Raw genomic sequence first — 20,148 nt, 5'->3', positions numbered from 1 at the left:
CTGTGTGCCTCGGCCCCTTCTCCTGAGCGGAGGAGTAACGCTTCCCTGCCCCGGCCCTGGCCGGGAACCTCCTCCCCCGGGAAGCGCCGGCCCCTCATGCAGCGGTGCGCAACAGGGCCCAGCCGCGCACCGCTGGACGGGCCTGGCACTTGTCTTAAGCGCCTGACAAATCATTAACTAAGCTGCCCCATCCGTCTGTGAGGTCGGGAATTTATGGTTATGCCTTGGAGAAATAAGGAATGAACAAGGCCGGGGAACAGACCCATTACCTTTGTGTCAAATGAGCAGCTCGTGAGGTTCCCAGCTGGGCCCAGCACTCATGTTCCACCACAGCTCCGATGAGGGCGGAAAGTGGAAAGGTTTTTCGTCATTGTCTTGGGCTCCCCCACAGCAGCCTGTGCTGCTGAGGAAGCCAGCTCCTGCCCTGCTTTATGTACACAAAATCCTATGTGGCAATTCCATGGCTGTCCTTATCGGCGTTCATCCTATTGCAAAATAAAAATACCCACTCCCTGTATGAAGAACAGTTTGACGGCACTGAGCAGAGTGGGTAAAATCATGTAAGTCAGTCAATTTGATAGAAACTCAAATAATTAAAGCCCAGCCCCTGGTAGAAACAGCTGTATGTAGAAACCTTCTGACTGTACTTGGCGTACTCGGGGGCAGTAACTGATGATGTCGGACTGGTGAAAATTCAGAATGTTTTGGGATGTGTGCTTTGCTGTTTTCCTGGACCCACTGAAGAAATCCTCACATGCAAGCCAAAATTTCAATTCTGGAGAAAGATTTTTCTGACATAGAAGCAATACTCACAGTTTTTATTTTGGCTGAGTCACAGATGCTTTTGCAGGACGTTTATTTTCAATGAAACGAAGGATTCCTTGTCCTCTGAACAGCTCATTCTCTGTTATGCTGACAGCAGAATTGCAAGTCCGAGTTGATTAACAATTCTTATATACACAGACTGGCAAACATATCTGGAATTTTACAGTGTCAGATGATTGACTGGATTTGCTCGTTGCTTGTGAACAACTATCCTTTTACACAGTTGCACAGACCAGACTACTGGTTTTTTGCCTAATTGATTCACTGGCATAAATGTGGCGTGTTAAACCTCACTGTCTTCAAAAGAACAGAAGGAAGGACAACTGGTGTAGGTGTTCTAGGTAGAAAACTGAGGTCGGGAAGAGAGAAAAAACTTCAAGGGGCAATTGTATGCTGATATTAATCAGCATTTAAAAAGTTCAGCCACAAAAAGAAAATATGTTTTGACTTTTCACCCAGTCTGTGCAACTTGTTACATAGCTGCAACCTGACATAAGTGGTACATTTTTGTGTCTTTGGCTTAGTCATGTAATTGTTTTAAAATGGCAGGCAAATAGAAAACACAATTAGAAGGAATATTAGCAAATAAATGAAATACTTCTGTGTTTCAAAATAACTTTGCTAGGATTCTAATGAGTCATGACAGCAAAAATGGCACTTGTAGGAAAGATCAATAAAAAATGTAATGCTATTACAATTTCACTTGAATGTAGTAATTTAAGAAACAAATTGACTTTAAAAAAATTCTTTTCTATTTCTCATAGTCTGTCCTGATGCTTGCTGCTTTCAGTGCTTTCTGTGGGAATAGCATAGTATGAGAAAAATACAATCATTGGAAAACTGAGGCACAGAAAGACCTACATGTGTAGCATTGGAAACGTTACATAGGTAAGAATGTGAAACTAAAGTTTCTCCTGACTTACTGTCTCTCTTTGCAAACAACTGTAAGGATAAAAAAGATTGCCTGAGCTTGGCTAAAGATGTCTGAGAGCATTTGACCTAGACTCTGTTCAAGTGTAACCACCTTTAATGCTTTCTTTGAACAAGTACAAACCCAGTAATCTCTGGACAATTAATAGTGTTGATATTAAAAGGCTAGCAGATTTCTGCTAAGTCCTGACACCAAAATACTTGTTGAGCTGTGTGACTTGGCTTCCTTTTTATCATAAATACACCTAAGCTGCCTAGTCTGTTTTTTGATACTTGCTATGCTTCTGCAGCACAGTGGTCCTTGTTCTAAGACTTAAATTTCCGTAAAACTAAATTTCTGGGCATTCTTCAATCCTCAACTCGGTAGTTTTGTTTTCTCTTTTAATTTAATCTTCGTTAGCCCTAATCAGGACCAGGTATTTATCAAGTAAAATTAAAAATATATATTGAGAAAAACCCCAATGGATTCAAACTATTCAGTATGCACCCCACTTCCAGAAAATCAAGCTCTCCAGTTCTCAAAAGCCTGTGCGCTATTTAGAACCATGGGACTTGATTAATGTGACAAAATTACGCCTTTAATTAGAGTAAACTTTCACAGTTATTACTGACAAAAGTGAAGATTTAAAAAATCCAAACTATCTGTGATTCTCTCTGAAAACTGTAGAAGGTTTTTGTTGGATTTTTTTATCGCAACCTTCCACACATCCCCCCTTGCTTTTATCATGATATTTTCGATGTGGTTTTAGATGTATAATGGTTTCACCATGAAAAGCTTCACTATAATTTCTTAAAGATGGTTACACTAAGAGAACTAATATCATACCTTTACACCATCTTCTGTCATAGCTGCAGTAGCAGAGAAAAGAATTATCTCTACTGAAGTACTAGATTGAAGCCACAGAAGTAGCTAGTTTTTCCAGTGCAAGGCTATAACCAGGCCTAAGTCTTGTCTCCCAATACAATGTTTTCTCTACAAGCACCCCGAAATAAATTGCATCAAATGTAATGATACACCTTAAGAAAAAAAAAGCAATTTGTCCAGTAAAAAAGGCATGCCTCAAGATAAAAGCCTGAATTTGTAATTTATGTGTATTTGTTATCTCAATGTACTTAGAATATGTTAAACACATACTATGGTCCTAATACAACGAGCTGTGCATTCTTGCTCCTTCTTGAGCATTTCGGAAGCCTATTTTTAACTTTGAAAACTGGCGCATCATGAGAGCCAAATTTATCCAATGAGCACAAGTAGAGATATCACTAGCTAACTTCTTGGCAGTAGTGTGTAACTCTTTGAAAATTACCTGTGAGTGAATGTTTTGAGAGGAGTCTTGCTATTACTGTAGCTCACATTGAACGTTAAGTTTAGAATTACTGTTAAAATGTGTATCTTTTATTGCAGATAAGGAAAAGGTTCCAAGGGATTAAATCGGTACCGCCAGTCTGTCATTTCCAGAAGCTGCTTTTCAACCTAATCTGAAACTCCCTACGTGCACTTACACAAACCACAGCATGGTAATACTCCGGTGTTACCCCTGACTTGATTTTCCTTTTTTGCACTTACTATCAAGAAGCAGATTTGCACTGTGTTTTCTGTTGTTGTTTGGGTTAGGCTAGGGATTTTTTACCTATTGAAAAGCATGAATACTTTAGCATACTTTGGTAAGAAACTTGAGGGATGGATTTTATTGCTAGTTTTGACAACAGTGTTTGCTATTTCAATAGCAAGTTCTGTGATTCCCTGTGACAGCTTTGTCCTCAGCCCAGAACATCCCCCTGCTGGAATTTTGCCTTGAACTGTAACAGAAGAACAGAATTAAATTCTGTGCAGGGTTTTGAGAATAAGAATGATACCCTTCAAATCAATCAAATCAAATCAAGAGCTTATGATTTCTGAAAGGTTGTTGTAGCTAAAAACAAATAATTAGGTTCAGCATAGGGTTGACTGGATGGCATGTAGGGCCTGTGAGATGCAGGTCAGACAACGTGACATACTGGCTTCTGCTCCCTCACACTAAGGCTGTGTGAAATCAGTCAGCAGTGTCTATAATAAACTGTGTATTAGGTGATGCGATCTGCACTGGCCAACCTTGAACTTCTATAAGGCATAAAGTTCCTTCCTAGAGAGAACTGTAATAGTCCAGGGTGAATATTCCGTATGTATGGATTACAGTGGCTAGGTTTTCATCTAATGGGTCTAAATCTACTGGACTAGATGTAATCTTCTGGGTAGTTATGGATGAATGAACCGCATAATATACTGCTGCAGTTATTTGTGGAAGTGAATTGACGAGTCTCAGGCAACTGATTTAGCAGTGCTAAACATTTGTAATGATAGTATTGTAATGGAAGAAATGTTTTTCTTTTAATACATTTCTCTGTTCTTATTAATCCCTTGTAAATATTTGTGATAATTAATGCTTTATTAGCTCCTCTGAAATAACCACTGTGAAGAGTGAACAACTTCAAACATCACATAAGTGATAAAATATTTAGATAAATTAAACCGCTGATGTTTCACAACAGCAGAGTACTGCTGATACTTTTTACAGCCCTTTTTCTGGAACTCCACCTTACAGAAAGAACAAATTTCTGACCTTATATACCTTCAGAATACTGCATACAAACATGTAATTGTTATGGAGGGAAGGATGCAGGTGAGTCTGCTATCTAGTACTCCTTGTGTTTATCCAGCACACAGAAGTTCAGTTTCCATAATGTGAGTTGTTGAGAAATCGGATTCGAGATCCTTTAACACTAGTCATTTTGTAGAGTGGGAAACAAAATACAAGCATTAAAAAAAAAAACAACAAGAAATGTAGAGCTAAAATGACTTTTCACAAACAGCCACACCACTCATAAGTCTCAGCCATTTCTGAGCTGCTGCCAAGGACACTGAAGCAACAGTACCAGACAAAGCACAGTAAGAGTCTCCAGATATACGCAAAGAGGAAGGGAGACGTAGAGTTATTTCGGGCAAAAAGAAACAACATACCTGGTCAGACTCAAGGCAGGCAGCATTCCACTTTTGTTACCAGAGTACAAGGCTGATACATGAAATTTAAAGACAAAATGTATTCTGTATTTTGAAAAAATGATGTATAGAGATTTGTTTGCCTAAATGCAGGCATCTAATACCAATTTAGATACCTATTCTACCATGCCCTAAGAAGGCATGGGTTTCCTGTTCATCCTATGTCACATGTGACAGCGCAGTGTGGATGTTTCACATATCCTTGGACATTAAATATGGCACCAGACACTGAATTTCACTCATATTGTTTCTTTTCTGCTTCTGTAACATGCAGCTCACAATAGACTATCCGTGACTTTAGGAAACAAAATTAAAGTCTAGTAACTTCAGACATACTGCATTGTGAAATTGGGTTTTGGAAGCTTTTATTAGATCTAAGGAGATTTTTCTCTAATTCTGGGAATAGTAGGAAATGTAAAATGTGATTGTATGCATATCTGTGTACATGTGAGGGGAGGAGGAATCTTTCTCTTCCAAAATCACTAGAATAACAGCCCAGATTTGCACGCCCAAATTTGCACCAGCCCTGATTGAGCAAAGCAATTTCCAAATCAATCTAGCTGTGCATGTGCAATTTTGAATGCCTTGAAAATGGGCTCTGAAAGGGAAAGCTCTGCTGAATCTTAATGATGGACTCATTATGTTCCTCCCAAATGACAGAAAGTAAAACAAACAAATACTTATCTGGCCAGCTGGAATTCCTAAGGTAGTGCCACTGTATGATAACGTATCTGCCACTATTTTAATACATCACCTGGTAGGACATTTAGTACTCTTTGGAATGAATTAATCCCACAGGGTTTACACAGAGAAGGGGCATTTGCTCTGTTTCAAGAGTTTTTCCAAGAAATCTGTATTCAGGGAATGAGGTATTCAATAAACCTTTGAAAAACCAACCTACCATTCATGTTTTAAAAGCATTGTGCTGACTGCTTGGAAGTTATTATATTAAAAGGTTATTAATGCAAATGTCTGTAATTCAGGAACCCTATCTAACAACGACAATCTCAGTACTTATTATGAACCTAATTATCACAACATCAGTGCACCTAACATTTTAATGTATTTATTCCCTTCATACGGATGAGTAAATGTTTGCATCTTTATGTGCCTGAACATGTTTAAAAATTAACCCTAAGTGGGTATTCATAGTACCTGACTTTAGACATTATACCAAGTTAGGCTGGCCATTTAACATAGAGGCATAGAACTTGCATGGAGAGAAACAGAAAACTCCAGAGGTCAACTAAAAAACACATAGGGGTTTTAACGCCGACAGCCATGCCAGAATAACTTTTTGTTTCCTCTGACTACATGGGAAACCTAGGGAGAACTGTCTTCTGACTTAAGCATCTCAGTTAGCTGTTGAAAATTAGACAATGCAATTAATTTGCTAAGTGATTTTCTCAAGATCTAATGGAATTTGTGGCTGAGTAAGGAATGCAAACTCTGAGTCCAAAATTAGTACACTAACAATCAGGCTGTCCTTCTTTGTAACTATAATGAATGTTTCTTGTTTCTAAAAATAAAAAAGGTAAAATGTATTAATACTTCAGTACTCCCGACAATAAGCCAGCTTTAAATCTGGTCCAAAAGGTGATTTTCCTTTGAGCTGGAGAAAAAAGCACCTTTTCCTTTGATTTCACGTTTACTGAAGCTGTGCTCTGGAGTTGTTTAGTAGCTACTCTACTTCATTTAAAAAGTGATTTTTATTCTACTAGTCCTCATTTTACCATGACAAATAGAACAATTTCATAACACCGAATGTAAGCAACCTTCTAGTTCACTTTTGTATATTTATGAAGGAGACATTACACAATACATGAATAATAACATACAAGATAATTCCAGACAATTGTGTTACACACAGTGGCCCTGTAAATTCTACTTAAAAGTCAAAAAGTCTTACAAAATTTTCCCTTGGGATGGGAGGGGAAATGAGAAAAATGCTGGCTACTGAACAAGTTCATAAATAATTTGCACCTGACTTCAAAGAAATTTAACATCTGATGTATCTGAAGCATTTGGGAAGCAGGAGTACAAACTGAGATCACATCTAAAATTAGGAAAATTGTTATAGCCACTCAACGCTTTTAAATTCAACCTTCAGTGTTGTCCGCCAGTTCCATAAATTTAGTTCAATCCATTGTACTTGTCTGAGAATTCAAGTATAAGAAAGCAATATACGGGGGTTTTTTTACATTCTTTGAACTTATTTTATAAAACAATAGCAATACAGTTTTCAGACTTCTAACCCACCTGAACGTTCATTTATCATCCAAGAAGAACTACTGGACTAATACGTTCCCTTTCATAAAGTCCAGGTTTTTATAAATCCACACTAGACACAAAAGATGGTATTCTTTGTCATGACTGGATTTCTGTGCTACTGGATCACTCAAGATGACATACCCATTCTACAGAAGGAATAAGCACACAGTCACATTTCTGTCAAATTAGCCACAGCACTTGATAAAGAATCTGTAGCAGCTTTATGTTTCTGCGTTGACTTTATGCAGGCTGTGGGAGAACAGACAATATCTGATCTGGCAAAAAGCCTACTGGTAAAAAATTCCACCCATGGAAAATCTCTTAACAAATTTGAACTAACAAAATGAGTTTGAGGATTCTCCTTCCTGTGGCAACTCTTCAAGGCCTCAGGCCCATTTTAGCATGTTGTCAAGCCATGGCCTCAGAGCCAATACCAAGCCTCTGACCAAGAAATCATGCTAAAGCCAGAATGTGTCGCTGAAGGTGATACATGAAACTTCCTAATTAATAAATTGTACTTTGTGCAAGTGATAGATGGTGCCTTAACTAAATTCCAACTTACATTCCGCCAGCCTGCATGGTTTTAGTTGGAGAAGTTACTTTGCATTGTAGCTGGAGGTAGCCTGTTGAATATTGCATTCAGTCCAAATGTAATTGCAGTTCAGCAATGGGTGAAGAGAGTTAATTGTTGCATGGGCTAAGTTTTGCTTCATTGCAACTTGGATTCAGGTGAAAATGGATGTACAGTTTTAACAATGTTTTGAGTTTCTGTGGGGAGTAAGAGGCCACCATGTAAATACAAGGCTTCCAAACATTCTACTTTCAAAGTGGCTTTAAAAGAAAGGTATATTCCAATCTTTTATCAGCACAGTCCCTTCAGAACATTTCTCCTTTTGTTTATTTGAAGGGAAGATCTACCATTAAGTGATTTGTTAAGACGTTAAAAACCCATTCCATTTTCTACAGATAGTTTGGCTGGCTCTCAAGCAAGAATGTAGGCTTCTATTATAACATATTGGGAGCTTTTAGAACCAAAGCAATTCATAATAAATTTATTCAAATTGACACATTTCTGGTTACAATGTCTTCATTATTTCTTCAGAGTTATGAAACATGAATTATATCACTGTAACCACAATACCAGTCAAGGAAATCTGATTTGCCATGAAGTCTGTTTGTACAGTCATTGTGTAGCTCAAGGCATACATTCGATTATTTTCTTGTACTGTTTCTTATATTGGTGTTATTCCAAAGGCTATAGTGGTATTACAACCTCATTACATCTAATTTTAAAAAATATTCTTGCACAGCAGGCTCTAAAAATATATAGCTACATAACAAATTAGAAATAATTACATCACTAAAATCTATTAGGCATACATTGAAGAGAAGCATCACTAAAATCTATTAAGCATACATTGAAGAGAAGTGTATTTCAGATTATTTTATATATTTCAAACACTTTCTGTTTAAGCAGTACATGCATTTTATCATCATAGCCAGCAAGCTAGCCAGTATTTTATTAATTTCAAATTAAAGCTGAATTAAATTAACACAGCATAGAGTTCCTGAATCATGAGAACATAATCATTAGAATGATCAATATAAACCAAAAAAGGACTTTTTAAAGCAAAATGAAAAGGTTCTCCATAAGTATCTTTTCTCTCTTAGACTTAGTTTATTAAATTCTTCTAACAAGAATGAAGTGAACTATAATTAAAAAAAAAGAAGCTGATAGCCTCTTTTACAGCTTTTTAGGATGGAAAGATTTTTTTTCTCTCTCACTTTGCTGTCAGAAATGAAAGCCTGAGCTGCAATTATTAAAGGTCTGAATTTGCATTTTTCAGCAATCCAGAGAAATGAGAGCAACTATTGTTATGATCATTATCATTATAAAGTTCTTTGTCTCTAGATCTTCTAACAAAGTTGTTGGTCAGCTGTTTGTTAGATGCCTTGCCAGTTATTAGATAATCTCATAGTAGATCAAAAAGAACAGCAAATTAAAATGATAGCTTTGTATATTCACAAATGGTAAATCCTCTATAAACTAAAGCAACTGGATGTAGTGCCTAGTGCTAGAAGCTAACACAGGAAATTTGCAGCAGCTAAAAATATATTGATGGATTTGTTTGTAAATAGCTGATAGGATTTTGTCTCTAAACCTGGTTCTCTTTCCCCCAGTCCTTCTTGTTGAGACAGCTGGACTAACCAACCTCTCAGAACTAAAAACTCCCCTAAGCCAAGACCTCTCAAGCTTACTGTATTTTGAACAGCTATTTGAGGAAGAATGTTAAAGACAAAAAGACTCTTGATAAGACCTTGCTGGCCTGAACTACCAGGGAGAAGGACCAACTTGAGAGAACAGAGTGCAAGATCCCTTCTGGAGTAGTGGAAGAGGGTATCTTCTCTGCCAAAAGTCAGACAAGTTCAGATGGCTCTTCAGGTAACTGAGCTGACTGAGTAAAATAGGCAACCCCAGTCTTATTCTAGGAATGAATCTTTACAGACCTGCCTTAGAACATCTCCAAAACCAGCTCAGGCAGACACCCAGAGAACTGGTGTGTTAGGAGCTTATCTGCTAGAAGTACCTGACAGGAAAAAGTGAAAGCTAAGCAGAAGTTTACTGTTCCTAGGGAGGTTTGAAGTATGCATATTTTATTTCCAGTTTTCCCTTACAAAGTATATTTACTTGTATTATTTTTCACTGTGATCAGATATGTGCATATCCCTAGTCTTCATGTGAAGCCAGTCTGGAAAGATGGAGTCTCACATAGCATCCTCTGATAAGTCTCTGCCTTGTTTCACTCCAAATTCTGTTGCTGTAGCAGTTACTGTGGAAGACTTCAGTGGAGGGCTACAGCTACAGGCAGTCCTCTTGCCACTGGCAGCCTTTTACAGAGCCTTCACCCCAGGGCCTATGCAACGAACTGTTCACGTTCAGCGTGTTACAAGGTAGAACCGGAGAGATGAAGTGAGGTGGTGGGTCCTCACACTTTTGCTTTGGAAGTGAGGCAAGATTATGTTCCTCTGCACAGACTGTTAGGTAATCAACACCATGGGCATAAGTGCTTGCTTCCTTGTCCTGCATGGGATGGGAGAACAGCTGAAAGACAGTATCTGCATTTGGTATAGGTTCCCTCACCACTGCTTTGGCTACCTCTGGCAGACTGGTGGCATGGTCACTCTTCAAAAGCTTTTGGTCCACCTTGCTGTGCTATGTATGCACTGCAAGTGAGTCATGGATGTGCTAGAAGGGCCTCCCAAGTACATGAGAGGTGGTGTGGCACCGTGGTGAGGCAAGCATTGTGGAGAACTCTTCAGAGTCTGCTGCATAGATGTGGACAAGGTACTCTGACCTGAAAAGGTCTTCTGAACTGCTTGGCAGCAGTCACATAGAACAGTTAAGGTATTGCCATTGTTTCCACAGTTAAGGGAATTAATGCATTTCCAGTGTCCGGCTGCTGCATAACTAAGGGAACGGAAATAATTTAACAGGTACCACAAATTGTTTTCATACTAGGATTCCATTTTTCAGGGAGTAATAGAATATATCAAATTGTTGACCCTTTGCAAGCAGGCTTCAACATAAATTAATTGTTGTGTAAAAAACTGAATTTAATGTTTACAGTGCAATTTGTCACCGAAATGGAGGCTCAATTAGAGTCTTAGTGATTTACTAAAGGCATTTTAAACATAATGTCCAAACAATGCTACATAAATTAAACATGATGTAATTGAGTGTAACACTAAGTGGCTCATCACTGTTGATTCATGTGGAAATCACAGAAATTTTACTGATCATTATGCATTCATTCAGTATTAATGTAGATACCATATGTGCTTCCATAGGGATTCTACTGTTACTCAGCATTCATTAAGTTTTAATGTACCATTAAAAAGGCATCAAAAGACCCATCTAAAAATACTGCTACAAAGGTAGTTCATTTAAAGAGAGTTAAAGAAACATGTTTCACTTTAACATTACAATACAAAGTAAGTTAATAATGAATCAGCAGAAATAGTTCAGGAGAAAACACCGTTTGATTGCAAGCCAGATTAGAAAGAATAGTTGAACTAAAGGCAATACATTCTCCCTGTTCTAGATTTCTGGACAGCTATCTGTAGGCAAAAGTGCTCATCATGCAAGTACATGGTCTTCATTCAACTGATGCTTTACAGTAACCTTCAGCATAGCGATTGACTATGGTGAAAATATGATTTTAAAAAAGGGGAGAAGGAGTACAAATTATGGCCATATTGCCTACTGAATTCAGTTTGGTGGATGGGGATTGAAGGGGGATGAGAAAACGACAGCAGCGTTAGTAACTTGCCCACAGCTCCCTGCTAGGCCTGGTGTGCATCCGCTAGCAAAATGTTTTTCCAGGAGTGAACTCTAGCATGTCTCAAGTATTACATTACTCTAACCCCTTCCACTCAGGGGCATACTTTCCATCAGAGCCAGGTATTGAGGCCCTAAGCACATCCTCCCTTGTCTTTCGGGTTTGGCTTCCTGAGCTAAAGGCCAGGCCATTGTGGCTGGTGACCTTGGGAAGAGCTCTTCAGACAGCTCAGTGGGGAGGCTGTATTCAGGGCTGTCCCCTTCCTGGGGAGCTGCTCTTGATCTGAGGCTCCAGTGTTTTGTCCCCACTTGAGTACAGTTCCTGCTGCATCCATGCCTGTGTCTGGCCATGGACCTGCTGGACTGCACCCAGAGCCACAGACTTTTCCTCCTCACTATGGACTTGTTTGGTAATCTGGACTCTTGGCTGACCCTGGCTGCTGTGTCCAGGGCCTGCCCTGCTTCCTCACTCAGGGATGGTGGGATGGGGCCCTGCCCAGCAGGGTCCCTGTGTTACCACGCTGGGTTATGACTTGCCATCCCTTTGGAAGCAACAGCTCTTGGTGCTCAGCTGGGAGGTAGCATGTATGTTTGCTTGGCAAAGGGTTTTTTTGTTGTTGTTAAGCTTATTCATTTCGCATCTCACTGTTGGAAATCTTATATATTTATGCCTTGATAACTTTCTGGGAAAATTGCTAATGGATGAGTTAGCAAGATTAGATGAGCTATTCTAATGAAACATAGTATGTTGCTAGTGGATTTCGATAGAAATTCCTATCAGAAAAATGGATTGAAATTTCACATGTAAAGGTGGCACATTTTAGCTGCCAAAGCAATCTCATTATTTTAAGTTGAAACTAATGAACAACTATCACAGTAAACTGAGCAACGTATGTATCATACTGTCCTGGTTTCGGCAGAGATAGAGTTAATTTCCTTCCTAGTAGCTGGTACAGGGCTGTGTTTTGGATTTAGCATGAGAAAAATGTTGATAACACACTGATGTTTTAGCTGTTGCTACGTAGTGCTTACACTAGTCAAGGACTTTTCAGCTTCCCGTGCTCTACCGACTGAGAAGGCTGGAGGTGCACAAGAAGCTGGGAGGGGGCACAGCCAGGACAGCTGACCCAAACTGGCCAAAGGGACATTCCATACCATGTGACATCATGCTCAGTATATAAACTGGGGGAAAGCTGGCCGGGGGGGCCGCTGCTCGGGGACTGGCTGGGCATCAGTCAGCGGGTGGTGAGCAATAGCAGTGTGCATCACTTGCTCTGTATATTATTATTATTATTATTTCAATTATTAAACTTTTTATCTCAACCCACGAGTTTTCTCACTTCTACTCTTCCAAATTCTCTCCCCCATCCCATGGGGGCAGGGGGAGCGAGCAAGCGGCTGCATGGTGCTCAGTTACTGACTGAAGTTAAACCACGACACATATCCTCAAGTTTTTAAACTCTTTTGTTCACTGGCCAGAGAACTGAAAAGATCACCTGTGAATCAGATGATCACATCTGTGAATAAATAGGACTTAGCAAGGTTCTATTCAGCTGGATATTTAGTACTTTAGATATCCTGCAGGTGACTCATTATGGCAAGTAGCTGCAAAAGGAGACAGATTTGAAAAGTAAATGTGGCCAAGAGAAAATATCCTCTTCCCAAGATATTGAGAGAAGTGAATCATAAGGCATGCTCAGACCTACATCTTTGTTTTGACAAATGTCGATGACATCTAACAGATATAATGGCAAAAGTGTACAAGTCTCAAATGCCTGTGGTACAACCCCTTACGTTATGTAAAGACATGAGTGGCATAGAGAACATGAATGGGGATTGATGAGTTAATGTCTCTTTCAGAAGAAGAATAGGGGAGGATAAAATTAAGCTAGCGAGTGGAAGTTCACAACAAACAAGAAAAGATGGTTTTTCAGATAGTGTGTCATTAAGTCAAGGAACTCCTTGTCACACAGTACCGTCACTGCTCAAAGTTTACAGAAGTTGAAAGAATGAGTAGCCGACTTCTTGAACAAGACGACTAAGACTATTAAATACATAGAAATCATCTTCACTTAGGCATTCTCAGAGCTAAAAATTGTTGAAGGTTGAGCGTACCTGGTGTAAGTATTACTTTGTGTGTTTTATAATTTTATGTTTTTCTTTAGGCATGAATTTTTGATCATTGTCAAAAGCCAGGTAACAGGCTAAATGAACCTTCAGTTTGACCCAATACAGCCATTCTTCCATTATGCGCCGAAGGTGGAACAGACTATTGCTTGAAGATACAATGATTAATCACTTGCCATGGTGTAGCAACTTTTTTGTGTTGAAACACGGTTATGTCATCCTAATCAGTCTTCCTTTTTTTTTTTTTTTAACACTAAACCAACCTCATTCCTTTAATCTTTCTTGACATGTTTTCTAAAGGTCTTATAACTCGTTTTATTCTCTCTCTCGCCCAAATTGCCTTCCACCTTTAGATTATCAATCTAAAGAGTCAGAATTCAATCTAAAATATCTGCTGTTTTTAACTGGTTTTTTTTTTTTTCACTTTCTGAGACAAAATCGTTCCTACTGGGTTGCAGCTTGATTTCTGCTATATCGTTTTCTCCACCGATGCTCAGGCAACTTACATTTCACATTACCACCAAATTATATTTTTTAATTAATGTAGTAGTTACACAAGAAAAGACTCACCTTCCCCCTTTTCCTGACACTATGATCTAGCAGACCCTTCCTTATCTCTCTTTTCAGCCTTTTATCTTTAGTGGGCACCAAAGAATATCTTTTACATCTACTGAACTTCCAAACACACTTGACAGCCTAGAATTTTTTTTTTTTTTTTATTTTGAAAATTCTCATTTTTAAAAAAGCATTAATAGCAGACACAGGTTGAATTAAAAAAAAAAAATCAAACCCACCATTTCCAGGTAGAGCCCTGAAGCCCACTTCCTCCAAACCTCCCTCTCTCAGGGTCCCTTGTCCTGATGGACCAGCCCCAGGTGAACTCCGTGCGTACAGCTCATGCCTGTGTCTCATGATAGCTTCTGGTAGAGCTCTCTTACACAGCTCACAGTAGAGCTCTGGTAGAGCTCTCTTACACAGCTATGTGTAAGAGAGTCACCATACAGCTATCAGCAGCTACACAAACTGTTATGCTCTCCTCTTCCCACCCCTGTTGTCTTGGTAAAGGGAGACTCAGGTAAACAGTGTCTCTATCAGAGAGCTTTCTGTTCTCAGCACTCTGGAGATGGTTAAAACATGCCAGCTCTGCCTATTGGCTGTCTCCCAACAGACCTTCTGACCATTCAAGAATTAACCCTAGCAGTACTGCAGCTTTTAATAAAGGTTAACAGTGTGCTAATCCTTGAAAGTGAGGCACCTAACTGTGCAGCTGCCTGGGTGCCCATCTTTCTCTCAGTCCTCTACAATTTAAAAAGGAAGTCATCTGCAATCCACTTCTTCAGCCTTTGCTTCACCTTCTGTATCACTTAGGTGCTGAAGTTCAGAATTGCAGCAGCTTGGCATACATACCGTAGGGACTTACTTGCTTGGTACACGCACTTTGTAGCTGCAGGTGTCCCCCGATGTGATCCACGTTTGTGTGGCCAAATGCACTTCAGTTTGCAGAACGCAAGTGTTTAATTAGCTACTAGCATTTGAAGAAATGGAATAGCGTCTGCTGATGGGATCAATCATGCTGTTTAGCCAAGGTGACCAACTGCAGCTCTCTTCACATTCCTTCCCCTGTCTCCCTGTTTAGTTCAAGTGTTTCATTTAGAAAACTGCAATCTGCTTAACTATTTTAAAGATGATTTTCATTGTATTTTTGACAAGTCAGAGCTATATAAAGCCTTAAGCAACTGTGAAATAAATTCATTTGTCCTTGCTTTACTGCTTCAGATTAATTGTGACTGTAGCCATGTCTTAGTTCTCGTTCAGGATCACATGGGGGGGGGTGTGTGTGTGTGTGTGTGTGTGTAAACAAACAGGCAGACACACATATAGCTGGGGTGAAACTATGAAATTCTGAGTCCAACAATAGTTTATTATTTTTTCAACTAGAAATATATTAACCATTAGTAAGTACACTAGTGGTTAATGTACGCCAGCACTAGTACACTGAGTATGCTAGTACTTGCAAATAGCCACTGTTAGCCAGATTTATTCTTTAACAGATGTTGCACCTGCAAGTTCTGTGGACTTAATTCTCCCCCTGCCCTGAGCTGATCCTATGCTTCAACTCCTTTACTTCTCTGGATGCTCGCTATCACATATGCAAGCCCATTCTTTAACATTCCCATTCTTTTAACTATTCTGTCACTTGTGAAAATTTCCTTGTATGTACTGTACTTCAGCGTGTTCTTGTTGCTCTGGCTATGATGATATCAAATATCACAGGCTAAGCAAGGTCAGCCCTGCTTAGTACTCAGAGGGAAGACTTTAAACAAGTGACATTACCCTTTGTGTGGTACAGGAGAGGGTGCTACATTATTTGTAGTTGGTATTTTGCTTTTTGCCTTACTGTGTTACAGATTGGTAAACAGTACTAGAAAACCCTGCTGCATTAAAATTTGCTTATTTATAAAAAAACAGGACACAAAAGGAAGACTAAGAGCCCTGTTCAGTCACTAGACATGACAAAGTCAGTTCTGTAATGGTGGAAACATCAGCCCTCCAGCCATACCGTATTCTAAGTAACTACATTCTTCGTACCCAACTTTCCTTTGACACTTGCAAAAGACTGTTCTACAACAGTTTAATGCTACAGTCTACACCTAACTGATAATTACAAAACAATTACCCACAAACTACAGTTTCAGTATTTCAAATCATTCCAATCCTTCTTTGAACAAAAAACTGTCAGCTGGTAGACTTCTTTAAAGTACTCACATAACCTGATGTTTCGTCTTTTTAGTTAAACCTCACTATTTCTAATATATTACTAAGCTCTATGTTTTCCCCTCCCTGCTTCTGTATCAGCTTACTTCAAAATTAACAAAATTTTCTGATATGTATATTGATGGAGTACACTCTTTTTTTCCATTATTACCTGTAGGAATTCAGGTATCTGATACCCAGGTATCAGATGAAAATAAGGTACCACTGTGACCGTCTAACCCTATGTAGTGGTAATACTATATAACCTCATGCAGTAATCTCTGCATCAAGCCTATAATTTGTGATCAAGTTAAATCTCAGTTCACATACAGAATGTAAATACTGACTAAACCTAAGTTTCTGTGGGAAGTTGCTATAATGGTGTGCTGCTTTTGGCTGGGGTAGAGTTAATTTTCTTCACAGAAGCTAGTATGGGGCTGTGTTTTGGATTTGTGCTGGAAGCAGTGTTGATAACACAGGGATGTTTTCGTTACTGCTGAGCAGTGCTTACACAGAGTCAAGGCCTTTTCTGCTTCTCACCCCACCCCACCAGCGAGCAGGCTGGGGGGGCACAAGAAGCTGGGAGGGGACACAGCTGGGACAGCTGACCCCAACTGACCACAGGGATATTCCACACCATGTGACATCATGCTCAGCATATAAAGCTGGGGGAAGAAGAAGGAAGGGGGGGACATTTGGAGTGATGGCGTTTGTCTTCCCAAGTAACCGTTACACGTGATTGAGCCCTGCTTTCCTGGGGATGGCTGAACACCTGCCTGCCGATGGGAAGGAGTGAATGAATTCCTTGTTTTGCTTTGCTTGCGTGCACGGCTTTTGCTTTACCTATTAAATTGTCCTTATCTCAGCCCACGAGTTCTCACTTTTACTCTTCTGATTCTCTCCCCCATCCCACCGTGGGGAGAGTAAGCGAGCAGCTGTGTGGTGCTTAGTTGCTGTCTGGGGTTAAACATGGTTTAACAACAAATGGTTAATTAATTTCTTTCATATTAGTAATGTTGACTTCCTTATGCAAGTTACAGAGCAGCACTTAATCTCGCATTAGTGTCAGCAGCACACAATGTTCTCATTCGTAAATCAGAGCAGGCCTGAATTTACATCTTAAAAATGACCAAAGACAGTTATAAAGGAGCCATGACTACTAAAACAGGAACAGCTTAATATTTCAAGAATCACTGACATGGTATAGACATCCTCAGGTGCTGTTCTAGTCCATTTAATAAGGGAATGCCTCTAATCAAAGCCACTGTATGCCTTAAGTGACAGTATTTCATTAATGAATAAAGTGATTAGGTCCACCTAATTATATACTGTTAAACATCTGGGGATCCTTCACACTTAAAGATGTTAAAACATTTTAACAATTGCACATTTGTTCAACATTTAAGTTTAATATGAAATTCAGATTAAAAAATCCACATAGAGACTTAAAACTATAAAAAGGTGATGCCCCATTGCTTTGACATTCTCTGAGCACAGCAACAGCAGAAGCAGAACCCCCTATACTGACAATTGCTCTATTTTTAAAGTTTAACTTGAAACTTTGAAGACTGATGGAATATTTAATGAACATTTCTTGGCACACTGCAAATTCTTATCTTTACAGTAAACTGAGATATAGGAGACGTTTACAGATTTACAGTTCACATAACCTCATGCAGCTAGATGCCACAGCTGCACAAAAATGCGGATAAATCATAAGATTAAATCTGTGTTTGATAGCTATGTAAATGCTTTTGAATATGCCACTTGGTGATCTATCTTCATTTTTTGCCATTAAATAACTAAGGGAATGTGATACTTAATTCATATGTGGCACATAGTTAGGTATACTATGAAGAATCATGCCAATCTAATGAAATCTATGATTAAGGCTTTGAATTTTAGGTATTTCAGTTTATTCTCCCAATGGAAGGAACAAGGGAATGGTCCATCAGCAAGTTGTGGGTTTTTTCTGGAGGAGTTCAACTACATTGATCTCCAAGCTTCCCCTCCCTCACCCCAACGTCCCCCACCTCTTGATGCCTGCTTTTTACTGAGAGAGAGTTGGGCCACTATTAATACGAATAACAAAACAATGCTGCCTTACATTTCATATAAGACAAGACTAGAGTGTATTCTTCAGTCTTCCACTCCGATTGAGTAAGTTTTCTTCAGCCTCTTCATCTATTCTACCAGTTACTCTGAGGAGTATTCAAATGACTAAGGAGGAACCTAAGAATTAGCTTCCCACCCTACCCCTAAACTCCTGTTTTGAGCATTGTTTGGGAATGCCCATGCACTCATGGTAACTAATGCTTTAGAAATCACCAAGCAGATCATCTGTTGAAACAGAAGACAGTTCTTCACATGCAGCAGCTGATATCAAGAAAACAGCTACTAAAAATATACTCATTATACAATCACAAACTGGTAACTAGTAAATGTCACTGGCATTTGTGTATAATCACAATGGCTGTAGGCTGTAGTATGTTATCGGCACTAGACTGTTGTCAAAGTTTGAGAAGTTCACAGAGGAATTAGCAACTTACATCCAAATCCAACTCTTTTGGATTCTTTTTGGCACTGGAGTTGTATCTATTTCTGTTGGAGATGACACAGCCCTTGTTATTTCCAGGCCCTGAGTTATACGTGCACAGTCAGTCTGAAATAACGATTACCAATAGATGTAGTTAAAATTTCCTAATAGTTTTAGTGTCCTTTTCAGATACAGTTGTTTCTCCCTTTCCCAATGCTAAGAAATTTTCTTTCATTGCTATATTAGCAAATGCGGAACAATGCCTGTCCTGCACAGGATTGCATTTTCATCATTGTACTTATTACATGAACGTGGATCACAAGTTACCAGGCTTTCTAAAAGTTATTAAGCTTTTAGTTTCTGGCTCGCACCCACATGTTCCAAAATGGTACAATATTTGTAGAATCCTGAAGCCAAAACAGAAAACAAAATATGAAAAGTAGGGGGAGAAGCAGCACTTCCTATTGTAAGACACTGATGAAGAATACCAAATTCATTCAACATCTTCCACTGGAAAGCAAGTGAAGTCATTCCTCAACTGATAATTTGCCTGTAGAAGGTTACTCCTTCGTGCATTAAACAGGGGAGGAGCAGAAATATCCTTCTGTCTGTCCTCACAGAAGTGGTGATTCTCCAGACCAGGAAAAGCAGAACTCTTTTTTTCTCTCTCTCTACCTCATCCCCTCTCCTTCCCCCTCACATTAATTTTGTTCTCCTAAGTATCTTGAATAATTTAGGAATAACTAAGTCCATTAACAGTTTTAGTGGTCTTTCCAGGGTGATGGAGGGAGAGGGGAAGGAAGTGTTCATCTACTCCTCTTTCACTTAAACACTAGCTGTTGTACTGTTATATGAATGTGAGGTTTAATACAGCTAAAAAGAGAAAACTATACGTCTCTTCCAAATCTGCTCCTTGAAGACATATACACACCAAAAATGTTAAGGTGTTAAGTGCTTGTGTTAACGAGCAGGAACAGCTGACAAAAAATAATGCAACTTTATGTACAATACATTGCAATAGATTCTTGACACACGGTTTCTGTGTTAGTTACCATATCACATAGTTCTTGCAAGGAAGACAAAACAAAATGAAGTATTTTTTAAAAGTGTAGTATCCCGTTACTTGCAAATTTTGTGTCATTTTAACAAGGACACCTTCCCTCTCACAAAGCTACCTAATCAGAAATTTTAAAGGGGAAAAAAAAATCCACCTTACCTGTGATTTTCAATCGGATTGTATAAAATAATCCACATAGAAAGCATCCTTTTCAATTAAAAGCTGTGAAGCATTTCCATTGATATTGCTACAGCTTTGCTTAATCATTGAAA

This window comes from Aptenodytes patagonicus, chromosome 6 (genome assembly GCF_965638725.1).
Source record: "Aptenodytes patagonicus chromosome 6, bAptPat1.pri.cur, whole genome shotgun sequence".
In the NCBI taxonomy this organism is placed as follows: domain Eukaryota; kingdom Metazoa; phylum Chordata; class Aves; order Sphenisciformes; family Spheniscidae; genus Aptenodytes; species Aptenodytes patagonicus.
The sequence above is the reverse complement of the archived record's forward strand: the minus strand, read 5'-3'. Positions refer to the sequence as shown.